The 15,208-nt window shown below is 36.5% G+C and overlaps 1 long non-coding RNA gene across 2 annotated transcripts; it reads left to right on the top strand.

The window, feature by feature from the left end:
* Positions 1 to 1,133: 1,133 nt before the first annotated feature.
* Positions 1,134 to 5,432, top strand: LOC120083640 (uncharacterized). 2 transcript variants are annotated; one of them, XR_016531386.1, is made up of 5 exons: positions 1,134 to 3,558; positions 3,654 to 3,743; positions 3,869 to 4,061; positions 4,204 to 4,289; positions 4,770 to 5,432. It is a non-coding gene; the product is annotated as an uncharacterized LOC120083640 (long non-coding RNA). The 2 variants fall into 2 exon arrangements; XR_005483484.2 differs by having other exon boundaries at positions 1,138 to 3,743.
* Positions 5,433 to 15,208: the final 9,776 nt, after the last annotated feature.

Below are 15,208 nucleotides of genomic sequence, written 5' to 3' on the forward strand. Positions count from 1 at the left end.
TGAAAAAATAATAATAATATATTATCTTCTCATTAGGTACAATTTTGACTTTGGTTACATACACATAATTAAATATGCAAATATATGCAACAAGTGAAAATTATTAATAATAGTTATAATAAAAGGATACTCATGTTTACTCTTTATATCTTCTTATCCAATAAGTTCAATCAAAACTTTATGGTCTCCACTACAAGCAAATTTAGCTTTTATTTTACTTCATTTAAAAGATATTTCATAACATCTAATTCATAAATATATAAAAAGATTAGGTTAGTGCATACATCATAATTGGTTATATGAAATTATAAATTAATGGACTGGGAATGGGCATGAGCATGGGCATGGTTGGCAAGCACCTACTCATATTTTTAATATCAAACTTGAAAATTTTTTAACACTAAAATATATCCTATGGCTAATAATTTAGGTATTTCACAATATTGTAAAGTTCTCAATTTTATTTTTAATGTATTAAAGTTTCTCACTTTTAAGTTCTTCCATTCCAAAAAAGAAAAGAAATACTTTTAACTTAAAAAGTTTGATTTTTTTTTATAAGTTTTCTATGAATATCATAAACACTGACATTTTATTAATATTTTCATCGATACATCAATATTTTAAATTTTAATTATTATATATATATAAGTCCAGTGGCGGATTTAGAATTTCATATTAGGGGACACAATTTCATATAAAACTAGAAATTTAGTCCATATAGGCTTCTAAATTTGTTTCTATTTTTCGTTCCTCAACTTTAAAATGTGTATAATAGGTCTCCAAATTTTTTAGTGTGTGTTTATAGATTCCTATAGATTGTGATTTCCTGTTCATATCCAATAGATCTTATATATTAAAAAATGTTAAATTATTTGTCATATCATATATAAATTTAATTTTGTATCCAATAGATTCTATTATACGTTTTAGAAAAATCAATGTACTATCTATTACTAAATAAATTGAAATTTTAAGGCTCACTTTTTTTGTCAATAAAATAATCAATTTTATTTTTTAATATGTTTGAATCCTATTATATATAAAATTGAAACATTTATGATTTATTAGACAAATTTTAAAGGCTAAATTTATAATTTAATATTTATATAAATATAAAATGCACTGTGGTAATATTTAATTAAGTAATATTAATTTCAACATATTTGGACTTCTTTTTATAAAATATATTCAAAAGATAATTAATATTAAAATAGAAAACCATAAGTCCTATGGTTGATATGCTTTGAATCAAAGTAATAAGTTTGGTGATAAAATATGTTTTAGAAAATAATATGTGGCCTAGAAATGTCAAAAGGGGACTTAGGTAGCCAATAGTTGAAAAGATTTTAAACTACTATTAAATAATCGTTCTCTTGAAAATAAATTATTCAATGAAACCATCATAATGTGACTGTCTCATAATAATCGTTAGATGTGAATTTAAAATTTTATTTTATTTCTAATAACTACGGCATATAAATTTGGGATACATTTGTTTCATATTATCTGTGAAAAATATTTGATTATATTTTGTAGCGATCTTATCTAATAAGTTCTCTAATTTAAATAGATTGCATTTCTGACTCAAGTTTAGATGTGATAATATAACCATCGTAATTTACATTTTACAACATTTATAAAAACCCCAAATAAAGTCTTTCGTGAACACAAAATTGGATATTTAATAACTTCTAGAAAATTAATGTTTTCTTTTCTTTTTAATTAACAAGTTTGATATTTGATAATATACACGAGTTAATCCGAACTGAACCAGGGAAATTAATGTTAAGATATCGAAATTAGTGTGCATAGTAGTTATTATTATGAATATTATAATAGTAAATAGATGTTCATTATTTAGTGTTCCAAAGTCATGTGTCACTATTCATATTGTTCATGTGTCTTGTAATTATTCATGTAAGTCCATATCTTACTTGTCACTTTACCTATAAATAGTGGTATTTGGTGGAACTTAAAATCACACATACGTCGGTGAGAATTTCACTCCCACTAATTTTCATATTATCTAATTTTATAATTTTAGTTATCTATTTTATATTATATTTTCTCTATATCCGTGTTCCGTTGTACTCCTCAAATTCACATAAGTTATACAATTTATTTTTTTTACAAATGAATTGTATTTTTATTATGAAGATCAATGACATGTTTATACTAAATATAGGTAAATTATTGTATTTTGAAGAGTCTTTCCACTTTGAAATTTATATAATAATAGTAATAATAGAAATAAAATTTTCTTCTTCTTTTCAAGCATAATAGAGTAGAAATTTGGCGTAATCTATCGATGAATAAATTATCAAGGCCCATTTATTTTTCAAAATTAAGTCCTAAATTTTTTTAAATTAAGTCCTCCTAAATCTTATTTTTATTTTAAAAATTTAGCTAATAATTCAACTCTTATATTTAAGAAAAATACAAATTGTTGTAAGAAATTGATATGAAAAAAACTTAATTTTTAAAACAAAGAATAAATAAACGAAATAGTTGTCAAACGGGATCGGAGTTCGTAATATCAACCTTAAAGTTAGAGGTTGGAACCTATAGAGGTAGATCTATGAAGGAGTGTCACACCCTCTCCCAGATTACCTTCCCAATCTTAGGAGGAGATGCGACGACAGTAGAGGCCAACCTTTTTATGACATCCACTGTCCTCCTCAATCTTAGACACTCACACCCTTGCATCCTGGTAATAGCAATGAAAATGCAATCAACTAGATATTCCTTAGCAACTTACACAACAATCTTACAAAAAACACAATTCATATTATATCTACATGTCAAAATCGTTAATATTACAAAGCCCCCTTCTCAAGTTTATCCTTATCCCTAATATGAACATATTAATTTACAAGCTTATCCACCCAACTATTTAAATTCTGGATTCCTTTATAATATTGGATCTTTGAGTAGCAGACTGACAGATCATGTAAACCCTTGAACTTGTTTTACTAGTTAATTAAGTTTAAGTCTTCTTGGTTATTAAGATGTGTATAAGGTCGGTGAAAAAAAATAGTTAAGTATGTATAGTGAATAATGTGTCTGAAATATAAGAGAAGGAAAAGTTTCTAAGCGTGACTATATGCGTTCAGGTTGTAACACGGTTGATGCGTAGAGAGTTGAAGAAGTCTATTAATGTAAGCCAGAAAAGGGCAAGAAAATATGTTAAGTATGGAACGTTGGGTTCTTAGGTGAAGTAGGAACAAGTTAACACCTAAAGATAGGAGAGACATGGAATTGGTAGACGCCATGTGACTAGAGGACCAAGGAGGGGGCGTTGTGGCTAAGTATAACAAGTGGTATGTAGGGTTTATACGACCAACTTTGTATACCATTGTTCAGGGCTAAGCCGACGAAGGATGCGGTAGACAATCATGCATTGAAGAGAGAAGTTCCGAATGCTCTCAAGGCCATGCAATCAATCTTAAGATGAGGAATTTAGCTTAATTAATGAGTAAGTGAGCCAGATGGCAGCCTTGCAAATGTCAATAAAGGGATAAGCTTGCCAGGTGGCAATTAATTAAGCAAACTCTTCAGGTAAACCCAAGTATAAATATGCTTAACCAAGAAGGAGACTGTTTTACCAAAATTTTTCTAACACCTAAATGAGGGAGTGTTGTTGCCATCTAAAGATTTTGAAAGTTGAAGAACTCTCGATCCACAAAAAGAAAATTTGAGGTATTTCCATTCGATTCTGGAGAAAATAATGCTCAAATTCTAAGGTAAGCAAAAGTTAAGATGTTTATGAGCATTTTATCTGAAAAGAGTTTAGTTAAACAAATGCTGGAATTAAAACTATGAAACCTGAAAGTTTGAATTTAGAATGGTGTTATGGGTGGATAAGCAGGCAACTACATACGAAGAACACGCAAGCAGCTGACTCAGTGATATTATGCCTTAACACGTACAACATAGCCAGTTCATAACAAAGGCGTTTGAAGTACGTCGCATGTAAGCATTCATCACATAGATTGGGAAGTGTTTCAGCGTTTACCCAAACACCTTGAGAAAAGACTCCCAATTGTCAGCCAAGTTACAAGGTAAGATGGCTAAAGATAGTAAATACGGTAAGAATGGTTTTGATGCGTCGAACTCAGTTATGATGTGATGACTATTAGTATGCAGTAAAGATAAGCTCAAAAGGGAGCTAAGTATACTGACCAAAGGACCTTTTCTTTTCAGGGCAGACACAAATAGGAGAGGCGTACAACTCCTTGGATAAGTAGCTAAATACAGAGAGTGACAAGTTTTAATACAATTTTTCTAATGTAAGTTTTATGAATGATTCCCAACGCATAGGCATTTCATATGAAGTTATTATATCATGATTTTCTCCAACACATACCTTAAGACGAATGTTGATCACATGATCCATTTTTTTAAATGATGAAGTTATTTAAGAGTTTAGCATGTGTTTTTCAGTAAGCCTATGCCATGTTTATTGCATGATTAAATTAATCAATCATATTCCATGTTTTACAAGGCACTATGCGTTGATATGAAACCATGAGGTATGATTATTTCAAATATGCATATTCTGTCTATGTTCTTAAATGTTTAAATATTTTTGCCTTGTACAAACCTGATAACGGGCAGAAATGCACGTTATCATAGTGCTAAGTTTTTAAACAATGTTGGCTTGCGTTGATAAAATATGTTAAATTGTGTCCAAAAAGCATTAAGTTTATTATATTGCGGTCGCATGCGTTCATCGCATAGGAACAGTTGATTTTTGTGTTTTTACGCAGAATATGCGTTGACGCAAGGGGGAAATTGCGATCATAGGAAATCATTGGTCGAGCACAGCATTACTGCAAGGCTTTGCGGTGATCGTGTTCGCAAATATTCGCCCGAGAAGGATTGCCGCAACTTGGTCAGCGCATCTGGGTGAAAGGCTAATTAATCGCGATAGGACAGAAAGTTGATGACAGTCGAATCCGAATTAAGTTGACAGCCGCTAACGATACAAGGACATTCAGCTTTTCGGTGACAAATATTCGGCGCATCAGTCAAGGGAATTAAAGTCGTCCCATCTGTGCAATCATGAGAGAGAAGTCGCCGTTCACCCTGGATGTTCTATAAATACCAAAGGCAACCTTCAGCAAAAGGGTTCAGTAGTTCGAAATTTCATATGTTCGGTTCGCACGTCCTTGTTCATAGTTTCATTTCGTTTTAAAGTGGACGCGAGAGAGGAGGTTGTGCTGACAGATCATTCCGGTGAGCTTGGAAGAGCAACGGAAGCTTCAAGGACAGAGAGAGGGCCGACACCTGTGGAAGCAGGAACATCTTTGGAACCAAATAAAGATTTACAATGTAAACGGTCAGCAAGGAATTGCTACCAGGCTCTCTACCTTAACTTCCATTGTTATTTTGTACTCCACTTATTTATCGAAATGGAATCTACTTCTCTATATCTGTTCACTCTCTGTTATTTACGCATGAGTAGCTAAATCAGTTGAATGGGTTGAGAGGCATTTAACTAGCACAACTAGGGAATCTTCACTTTATGCGATTATCTTGTATTATGTATGCTTCATTCGTCTATTAGAGATACTCGGGAGGGTAGTCTAAGGACATGATCTAGGATTGGGAAGGTCAAGTTAGAATCTAGGCTTGGGAGAGTCAAATTAGAACGCATAATCAAGAGATAGAAGATTAGGAATAAGCACTATTTGCTATTAACGCATCACATGCATCCTAGAGATAGGATATGAATGTATGCGGTCACCTTGCCTTTGTGCATTTTGCATCATCGCATAGGAAAAGAGTAGAGACTTAGGAATAAGCTCTATGGACACTTTTGCATTCAACACATGCGTCCTAGACTTAGGAGCATCGCATTTGCATTGGGAAATGATTTGCTGTGCATGGTTGTAGAATGATTGCATAGTCTGACGCATTCCTAAATAACACTAGCTAAAGACCTTCTCAACTCGTTCATCCGCTTACTCAGTTCATCTATCACACAAATAACTTTTCTTAAATCTGCCGCATTTGTTATTTTTCATCAACGCAATCAACAACAAACCAACAATTTATTTATTTGGTTATCGCAAAGTTTTCCTAAAAATTACCAACACAACCTGTTTTCACAAGTCTCTGAGTTCGACCCTGGACTTACCAGGAAACTCAGTGGAGTTTACACTTGGATTCCACTGAGGAAACTTGAGTGTTCAACGCAACTTCACTATCGCATATCATCCATAATCCACTTCATAAAAAACAAGTATCAAGTTTTTTGCGCCATTGCCGGGGACTTCAGCAAAATAGTGTGCTAACGGTAATTTTTTGATTTCTTTGCATACTCTTAATCTCTGACGAATTTACAACCCAAAGATTTAGAGAACGTTTAGACGGAGAAACTGCCAACAGCAACCACAGTCAGATAAAGAAGAGATGGCGGAGCAGCCTAGAAACGGAGCACCAAATTATAACAATGTCATGGCGAATCCAATCTTGCTGGCAAACAATCGCAATAGACCCATTAGGGACTATACATCACCAAACCTCTATGATTTATCTCCAGGAATCATGAGGCCTGCCCTCGATGGAAGCTGATTCGAAATGAAGCTGGTGATGCTGCAGATGATCCAGACTGTGAGACAATTCGGAGGAAGGCGTGGCGAGACCTGCACGCCCACCTCCGAAGCTTTATTGAAATCTACAATACTTTTTTGTTCCCGAACATCTTTGTCGAAAATGTTCGACTAACTTTGTTCACATTTTCTCTCTGTGATCAGGCTAGAAAATGAGCGTATTCTCTCAAACCGGGAGAGATCACTTCTTGGAAACAGGTCATGGAGAAGTTTATGAAGAAATACTTTCCACCTACTGAGAATGCCAGACGAAGGAAACTCATTACAAATTTTGAACAAGACATGGACGAATCGCTCAGCGATGCCTAGGCGAGGTTTAAAAGGTTGGTCAGGGATTGTCCACACAATGGTTTGCCAGACTGCCTTTAGATGGAAATTTTTTATCATGGTTTGAATCCCGCTTCACAGGCCGCTGCCAATGCGGCAACCGCTGGTGGTCTGCTTGATAAAACGTATGATGAGGCGAAGAATATCTTGGATCGCATCTCTAAGAACCACGAAGATAATGACGTAAGTAATGGTGCTATTGCTTCACTACAAAATTAGATGACCGCAATGATGAACTTAATCCAGGGAATTGCGATCAGCAGCCCAACAACGCAAAATGGGCAAATCAACGCAATCAGTCAAAACACCGCAAGGTGTGCGATTTGCGGTGATGGGCACGCGATGGAAGATTGCCCACAAAATCCACAGTCCATTTACTTTGTGAAAAATAATCTCTTTTCGAATACCAACAACCCCGAGTGGAGAAACCACCCCAATTTTGCATGGAAGAATCAGCAACAGAACTTCCAACCGGCGTAGAAAGAAGAGCCACCAGGATTCTTCCCACACAACAACGGTCAAACAAGCAATCAAGCTAGTAGCTCACAACCACCGCAATCCTCTTCCTTGGAAATCCTATTGAAGCAATACATAGAGAAAAATGAAACTGTGCTTCAAAGTCAGGCTACGTCCATCCACAACCTAGAGTTACAGATGGGCCAAATTGTGAGTGAGTTAAAGAGTAGACCGCAAGGGGCTCTGTCGAGTTCAACAGAACTCCCACACAACCTGGGGGGATCAGGTAAAGAGCAATGTCAGGTTGTGACATTACGAAGTGGGAAGACAGCGGAGGGAGAAAAGAAGGAGTTTAGTCTGACAGCTCCCATTGTGGCAGAACCTGAAATTGCGGTGACGTAAGAAAAAGAAAGAGAAAAATAAGCAGTAGAACTAGAGGTTGCGTCGACCTCAAAGCCAATTGAGACGGGGAGCTTTACTATACCCTGCTCCATAGGAGGACTGTACATCGGGCAAGCATTGTGTGACCTGGGAGCCAGCATAAATTTGATGCCTCTGTCGATCTTTAGGCAGCTGAATATGGGGCAACTTGTGCCTACAATGGTGACTCTCCAACTGGCCGATAGATCTCTGGTGCATCCAGAGGAAAAGGTGAAGTACGTGCTGATAACCATTGAAAAATTTATCCTACCAGCCGACTTCATCATTTTGGACTACGAGGCCGACAAAGATGTGCCCATCATTCTGGGTGACCATTTTTATCAACAGAACGTGCTCAGATTGGTGTGCATAAAGGAGAGATCAATTTGAGCATCAACGGACAGAAGCTCAAGTTCAACATAATTCGTGTCATGAAGTTTTCGGATGAAGAAAACCTGCATGACTCAGATGATGACCAGAATTTGATTGAGGAAGCAGAGTTTGATGAAAAAATGAAGAAGAGGATGCCAGCGCATCCGTTGCTGCCTGTAATGCGATCATAACAAAAACAAACAAGGAAGAAGAAATGATTGCAGACCAAGAAGAAGGGCCAACAGAAAAAGAAGAAAGAAAAACAACGCAACCATCTTTAGTAGAACCACCAACACTGGAATTAAAGACTCTACCGACCCATTTAAAGTACGCATTTTTGGGGCAGAATGAGAAGCTGCCAGTTATTATCTCTTCTGAGCTGAATGACGACCAAAAGAATGCGTTGATGAGCATTCTAAGGAAGCATGTGCAAGCAATCGGCTGGATGCTCGCCGACATTAGAGGAAATAGCCCAACGTACTATATACACCACATTCGTCTTGAAGAGGACCACGAAACAACGATTAAACATCAGCACAGGCTCAACCCTGCTACGAAACAGGTCGTTAAAAAGGAGATCATTAAATGGATAGATGCAGACATTATCAAACCTATAGCAGATAACACGTGGGTCAGCCCCGTGCAGTGTGTGCTGAACAAGGGCGGCATGACGGTAGTCCCGAATGAAAACAATGAATTAATACCGCAAAAAATCGTCATTGGGTGGCGCATTTTCATGGATTACCGCAAGCTGAACGCGGCCACAAAAAAAGATCATTTCCCTCTACCATTCATTGGTCAAATGCTAGACCGTCTAGCTAGATATGAATTTTATTGCTTTCTGGATGGTTATGTCGGATACAACCAGATTATGATAACTCCAGAAGACCAAGACCACATTCACCTGCCCATATAGGACCTTTGCTTTTCGCCGCATGTCGTTTGGCCTCTGCAACGTGCCAAGCACGTTCCAAAGGTACATGATGGCCATCTTTTCAGATTATCTCAAGGACTCTGTTGAAATCTTTATGGACGACTTCTCTTTTTATGGGAACACTTATGAAGTCTGTCTAGCCAACTTGGAGAAGATACTGAAGAGATGCGAAGAGACGAATCTGGTGCTTTTCTATTAGCGGGGGTCTTTCTCTACTGCTGTTGGTATCGGCTTCTGGATATGCTTCTGTGAATAAGGGCATAATGTTGGGACACAAGGTTTTTCGGGATGGGTTGGAGGTGGACAAAGTAAAAATCGAAGCAATTAAAAAGCTTCCTCCTCCAACAAGCGTGAAGGTTGTACGAAGCTTCTTGGGGCACGCTGGATTCTACAAACGCTTTGTCAAAGACTATTCCAAAATAGCACGACCACTGAGTGCGTTGTTAAAGGCTGACAGAAAATTTGAATTTGACAACAACTGCCTCAATGCATTCAGAGTTTTGAAGAATGCGCTGATTACCGCACCCGTGTTAATTGCACCTGATTGGACACTGCCTTTTGAAATAATGTGCGATGCAAACGGGTATGCGATGGAAGCAGCTTTGGCACAAAAGAGAAACAACTTTGCATCCCATCGCATATGCGAGTAAAACATTAAATCCTACCCAGACAAGTTATACCATCATAGAGAAAGATCTTCTGGCAGTAATATTTGCGGTTGAAAAATTTCTAGCATTTTGTTGGGAACAAGGGTACTCATCCATACTGATCACTCGACAATAAAGTACTTAATGACAAAAAAGGACACAAAGCCAAGGTTGATCAGATGGGTTCTCCTCCTTCAAGAATTTGACATAGAAATAATTGACCGTAAGGGGACAGAGAACCAAGTTGCGGATCACTTGTCTAGACTGGAAATCCTAAAGTTAACCGCAATGAATCAGAGGTGAGTGCGATGTTCCCGGATCAGTAGCTATTCCATATTGAATAATTGCCTTGGTATGCAGACATAGTCAATTATCTGGTTTGCGAGCAATTCCCTGAAGATTACACCTACCACCAATAGAGGAAGCTCAAACGTGAATGAAGACATTATTATTGGGATGAGCCGAATCTGTATAAAAGAGGGGCAGACCAGATTTTGCAATTATGCGTACCAAATGCTGCTCAACAATGCATATTATCGCAAGGTCACAACTCACCATATGGTGGGCACTTTGGAGGACAGCGCACCGCAGCTAAAGTTTTACAGAGTGGATTCTTTTGGCCTACATTGTTCAAGGATGCAGCTGACTATGTAACAAAGTGTGATCGGTGCCAACGCACAGGTAACATTTCGTGGAAACATGCAATGCCAATGAACACCACCTTGGAGCTTGAATTGTTCGACGTTTTGGGTATTGATTTCATGGAACCATTCCTTCCCTTGAATGGTAAACATTATATCTTATCAGCTGTCGATTATGTGTCCAAGTGGGTAGAGGCAGTGGCATGCGGTGCAAGTGATGCTGCGGTAGTCTCTCAATTCTTCAAGAAACATATTTTCACTAGTTTTGACACTCCCCGTGCCATCATAAGTGATGAAGGGTCTCACTTTGTCAACCATAATATCAAGGAGTTGCTGCGCAAATACAACATTCTTCACAAAGTGGCCACCGCATACCATCTGTAGACGAATGGTCAGGCCGAGGTGTCCAATCAAGAAACTAAGCTGATACTTGAGAAGGTAGTAAGGCCTTCGTGAAAAGATTGGGCAATAAAGTTTGACGATGCATTGTGGGCATACCAGACTGCATTTAAAACACCAATAGGTATGTCCCCATATGCGTTGGTATTTGGTAAGGCGTGTCACTTACCTCTGGAGCTTGAATATAAGGCACTATGGGCGGTAAAGAAGCTAAAATTTGATTTGAAGAAAGCAGGAGAAGCGCGAAAAATGCAACTGGTCGAGCTAGAAGAATGGAGGATTAACACATATGAGAACGCTAAGATTTACAAGGAGCACACCAAGCACTGGCACGACAAACACATATGCGGTAAGAACCTCCAAGTCAAGGAAAAGGTCTTGCTTTTCAATTCGAGACTACGCTCTTCCTTGGCAAGTTAAAATCACGCTAGTCTGGACCATTCATCATTAAAGAAATATTCCAACATGGTGCAGTGGAACTGATTATCGAAGACAGAAGCCATACGTTTAAAGTTAATGGGCAACGAGCAAAAGCGTATCATGGAGAAGGCTGGCATCACCAAGTCGAGTCCGTGGACTTAAGAAACCTTGAATGAAGAAGGAAGTAGGTGGTCCCTGCGTTATCAGACGTTCGCAATCCACCAGGGACGCAAGTTTTGGGAAGCATGGAATCTTCAACTTTTCTCTAATATTCTGAATTTTCATTACACTATCTCTTTTCAGCTTTATCTGCTCTTATTTTTAAAAAAAACAAAAAACAAATTGTTTTGTTTAAAATCATTTGACCCCCTCCCTGTTTTTTTTTTTACAATGATTAAGGCACAAGATTGCGGAGATGTTACATGAAATAGAAAATTATCTCACTCCATCATTGCAATCCAAAGACAAAAGATCACCACAAAGATGGATGCGTCAGTATACAATGCGGGCGACATCGCAAATTTGGGGGTGTATTCTTCCTTATCTTTATTTTAAAATTTTCCGCTATCACATCGCATGTTAGTTTAAAAATTTTTATCACCGCATCCTCTGTAATTACCGCAATCATTTGACATAGATAAATTTAGTAAGACGTCGTATTCTGTCTCTTTACCAATTATGATTTCAATGATGAAAAATATGCTCCTATGTCTTTCAACGCATAACAGTCAAGCTTGGAAGCATTGTACATCACTCCAAGGCATGGTCTTTTTACTTTTCTCCAATCACTCTTTTTTTTAGTTCACTTGCAAGGTCTGAGAGTTATGTAGTGAAAGATGACTCGTTGAAGGGTATTTATAGGAAAACTCAATCATCCTTATCATCCTCTCCAGCCACCAACGCATGTCACCTCATACTTCATAAAATCCAAGTGTCTTCTTCATGCCGAGCCAACGCATGGCCCTTACCACCTTCTACTTGTATGCGACTTGATGTGTCTTCTTCTAATGGTATCCAACGCATGGCTCTCCTAAGGTGGCATTCCAACCTCTTGCATGTCCTATTATGTGTCCACCCATGCTTGGCTTGGCTAAGACTTCACTCGGTAAGCCACATACCCCATTTTAATGTCAATCCGACCTTGCTTCCCAAGTTTGCCCAAGTTAACACATAATGACCTATGTTGGTCACATGGTTGCTTCAGCCAACCCTATATGCATTCATCCACTCCCCCTATGCCTATAAATAGTAGCATTTGGTAGATCTTAAAATCACACATACATTGGTGAGAATTCCACTCCCACTAATTTTCATATTATCCAATTTTATAATTTTAGTTATTTTATGTTTTTAGTTATTTATTTTATATTATATTTTCTCTATATCCATGTTCGGTTGTACTCCTCAAATTCACATAAGTTATACAATTTCTTTTTTTACAAATGAATTGTATTTTTATTACGAAGATCAATGACATGTTTATACTAAATATAGGTAAATTATTGTATTTTGAAGAGTCTTTCCACTTTGAAATTTATATTTGAATAGTAATAATAGAAATAGAATTTTCTTCTTCTTTTCAAGCATAATGGAGTAGAAATTTGGCGTAATCTACCGACGAATAAATTATCAAGGCCCATTTATTTTTCAAAATTAAGTCCTCCTAAATTTTTTTAAATTAAGTCCTCATAAATCTGATTTTTATTTTAAAAATTTAGCTAATAATTGAACTCTTGTATTTAAGAAAAATACAAGTTGTTGTAAGAAATTGATATGAAAAAAGCTTAATTTTTAAAACAAAGAATAAATAAACGAAATAGTTGCCAAACGGGATCGGAGTTCGTAATATCAACCTTAAAGTTAGATGTTGGAACCTATAGAGGTAGATCTATGAAGGAGTATCACACCCTCTCCCAGATTACCTTCCCAACCTTAGGAGGAGATGCGACGACAGTAGAGGCCAACCTTTTTATGACATCCACCGTCCTCCTCAATCTTAGACACTCGCACCCTTGCATCCTGGTAATAGCTATGAAAATGCAATCAACTAGATATTCCTTAGCAACTTACACAACAATCTTACAAAAAACATAATTCATATTATATCTACATGCCATAATATTTAATATTACAAAGCCCCTTTCTCAAGTTTATCCTTATCCCTAATATGCACATATTAATTTACAAGCTTATCCACCTAACTATTTAAATTATGGGTTCCTTTATAATACTGGATCTTTGAGCAGCAGACTGACAGATCATGTAAACCCTCAAACTTGTTTTACTAGTTAATTAAGTTTAAGTCTTCTTGATTATTAAGACGTGTATAAGGTCAATGAAAAAAAAAAGAGTAGTTAAGTAAAAAAAAAGTAGTTTACCCGAACACCTTGAGAAAGGACTCCTAATTATCAGCCAAGTTACAAGGTGAGACGGTTAAGGATAGTCGATACGGTAAGAATGGTTTTGATGCGTCAAACTCAGTTATGATGTGATGACTATTAGTATGCAGTAAAGATAAGCTATGCATTAAGCTCAAAAGGGAGCTAAGTATAGACACAAATAGGGAAGACGTACAACCCCTTGGATAAGTAGCTAAAGACAGAGAGTGACAAGTTTTAATACATTTTTTCTAACGTAAGTTTTATGAATGATTCCCAACGCATAGGCATTTTATATGAAGTTATTATATCATGATTTTCTCCAACACATACCTTAAGATGAATGTCAATCGCATGATCCATTTTTTTTAAAATGATAAAGTTATTTGAGAGTTTAGCATGCGTTTTTCAGTAAGCCTATGCCATGTTTATTGCATGATGAAATTAATCAAGCATATTCTATGTTTTACAAGGCACTATGCATTGATATGAAACCATGAGGTATGATTATTTCAAATATGCATATTTTGTCTATGTTCTTAAATGTTTAAATGTTTGTGCCTTGTACAAACCCTACTCCAATGTTAGTACCGAAGGTATGATAAGGTACCCAGATTACAATGATGTTAGGGATCCTTGACATTAAAGGTATGGTAAGGTGGTTAGGGCCTAATCCAACTCTATGTGCACGTGTGACTATTATTGACGTTGATGAGATCGAGCAAAAGGGCTCTCTCTCGAGTAAAAATTATTAGGGATTGAGCAAAATGGCTCTCTCACATTTTCAGACATTAGAGTTTTGGAGTTTTAGAAAGATGCTAATAAATTATTTTAGAGTTTTTACATGATGTATTTTTATTATTTCAGTTCCATTTTAAAAACCTTGATTATGATTTTATAAATGTTTCTTAATAAGCATGTTTGTGTTAATTATGATTTAAAGTATGATTTACTTAAGATAGTCACTCACTGGGTTATCTAGCTCACTCTTTAAAAATGTTTTCCTCCCTAGGTAGTGGTCGAGTCCCAAGGCCTAGCAGTTCTGCCAGTCAGTCACTTCTTAGACCCTCAGGAAGATTGCAGTTTAGGTGGCTCACGATGTTCTGTTATTGGTTTTATGTCCATGTCGGGAGGAACATAGCAGAGTTTGTGCTGTATTCAAGTTTGGTTCCTGAATTTGTTATGTGTTGATGTTGATATTTCCGGTTAGTAATAAATTATAAGTTTAATGTTGTTGTTGGAATTATGTGTTAAAAGAACTGATAAACAGGTTTAATGGGTGCTAATAGTACAGGTTTTCAGAAGTATGTTGGATAGTGGTTGTCATAAGAGGATTGACAATTGTTTTCTTCACATCTTTTCTTGGATTAAGAGGGTAATCTTGGGAGGGGTGTGACAGATCAACTAGGCTCCGGGGTGTAGACCGCTACTTGGGGAAAAATTATAAGCATGGAAAAGAATGAGCTAACACTCAGTGAGTGACATTAGAAACATGTTTCCAAAACATAATCATACTCAAGTATCAATTTAATGAACTTTAGTGTTTCAAATTTTTAACATCAGGTATAACATTTGGAAAATGTTATAAAACCCTGGA

Source organism: Benincasa hispida, chromosome 8, assembly GCF_027475165.1.
Source record: "Benincasa hispida cultivar pf3 chromosome 8, pf3_genome.v1.1, whole genome shotgun sequence".
Classification (NCBI taxonomy): Eukaryota; Viridiplantae; Streptophyta; class Magnoliopsida; order Cucurbitales; family Cucurbitaceae; genus Benincasa; species Benincasa hispida.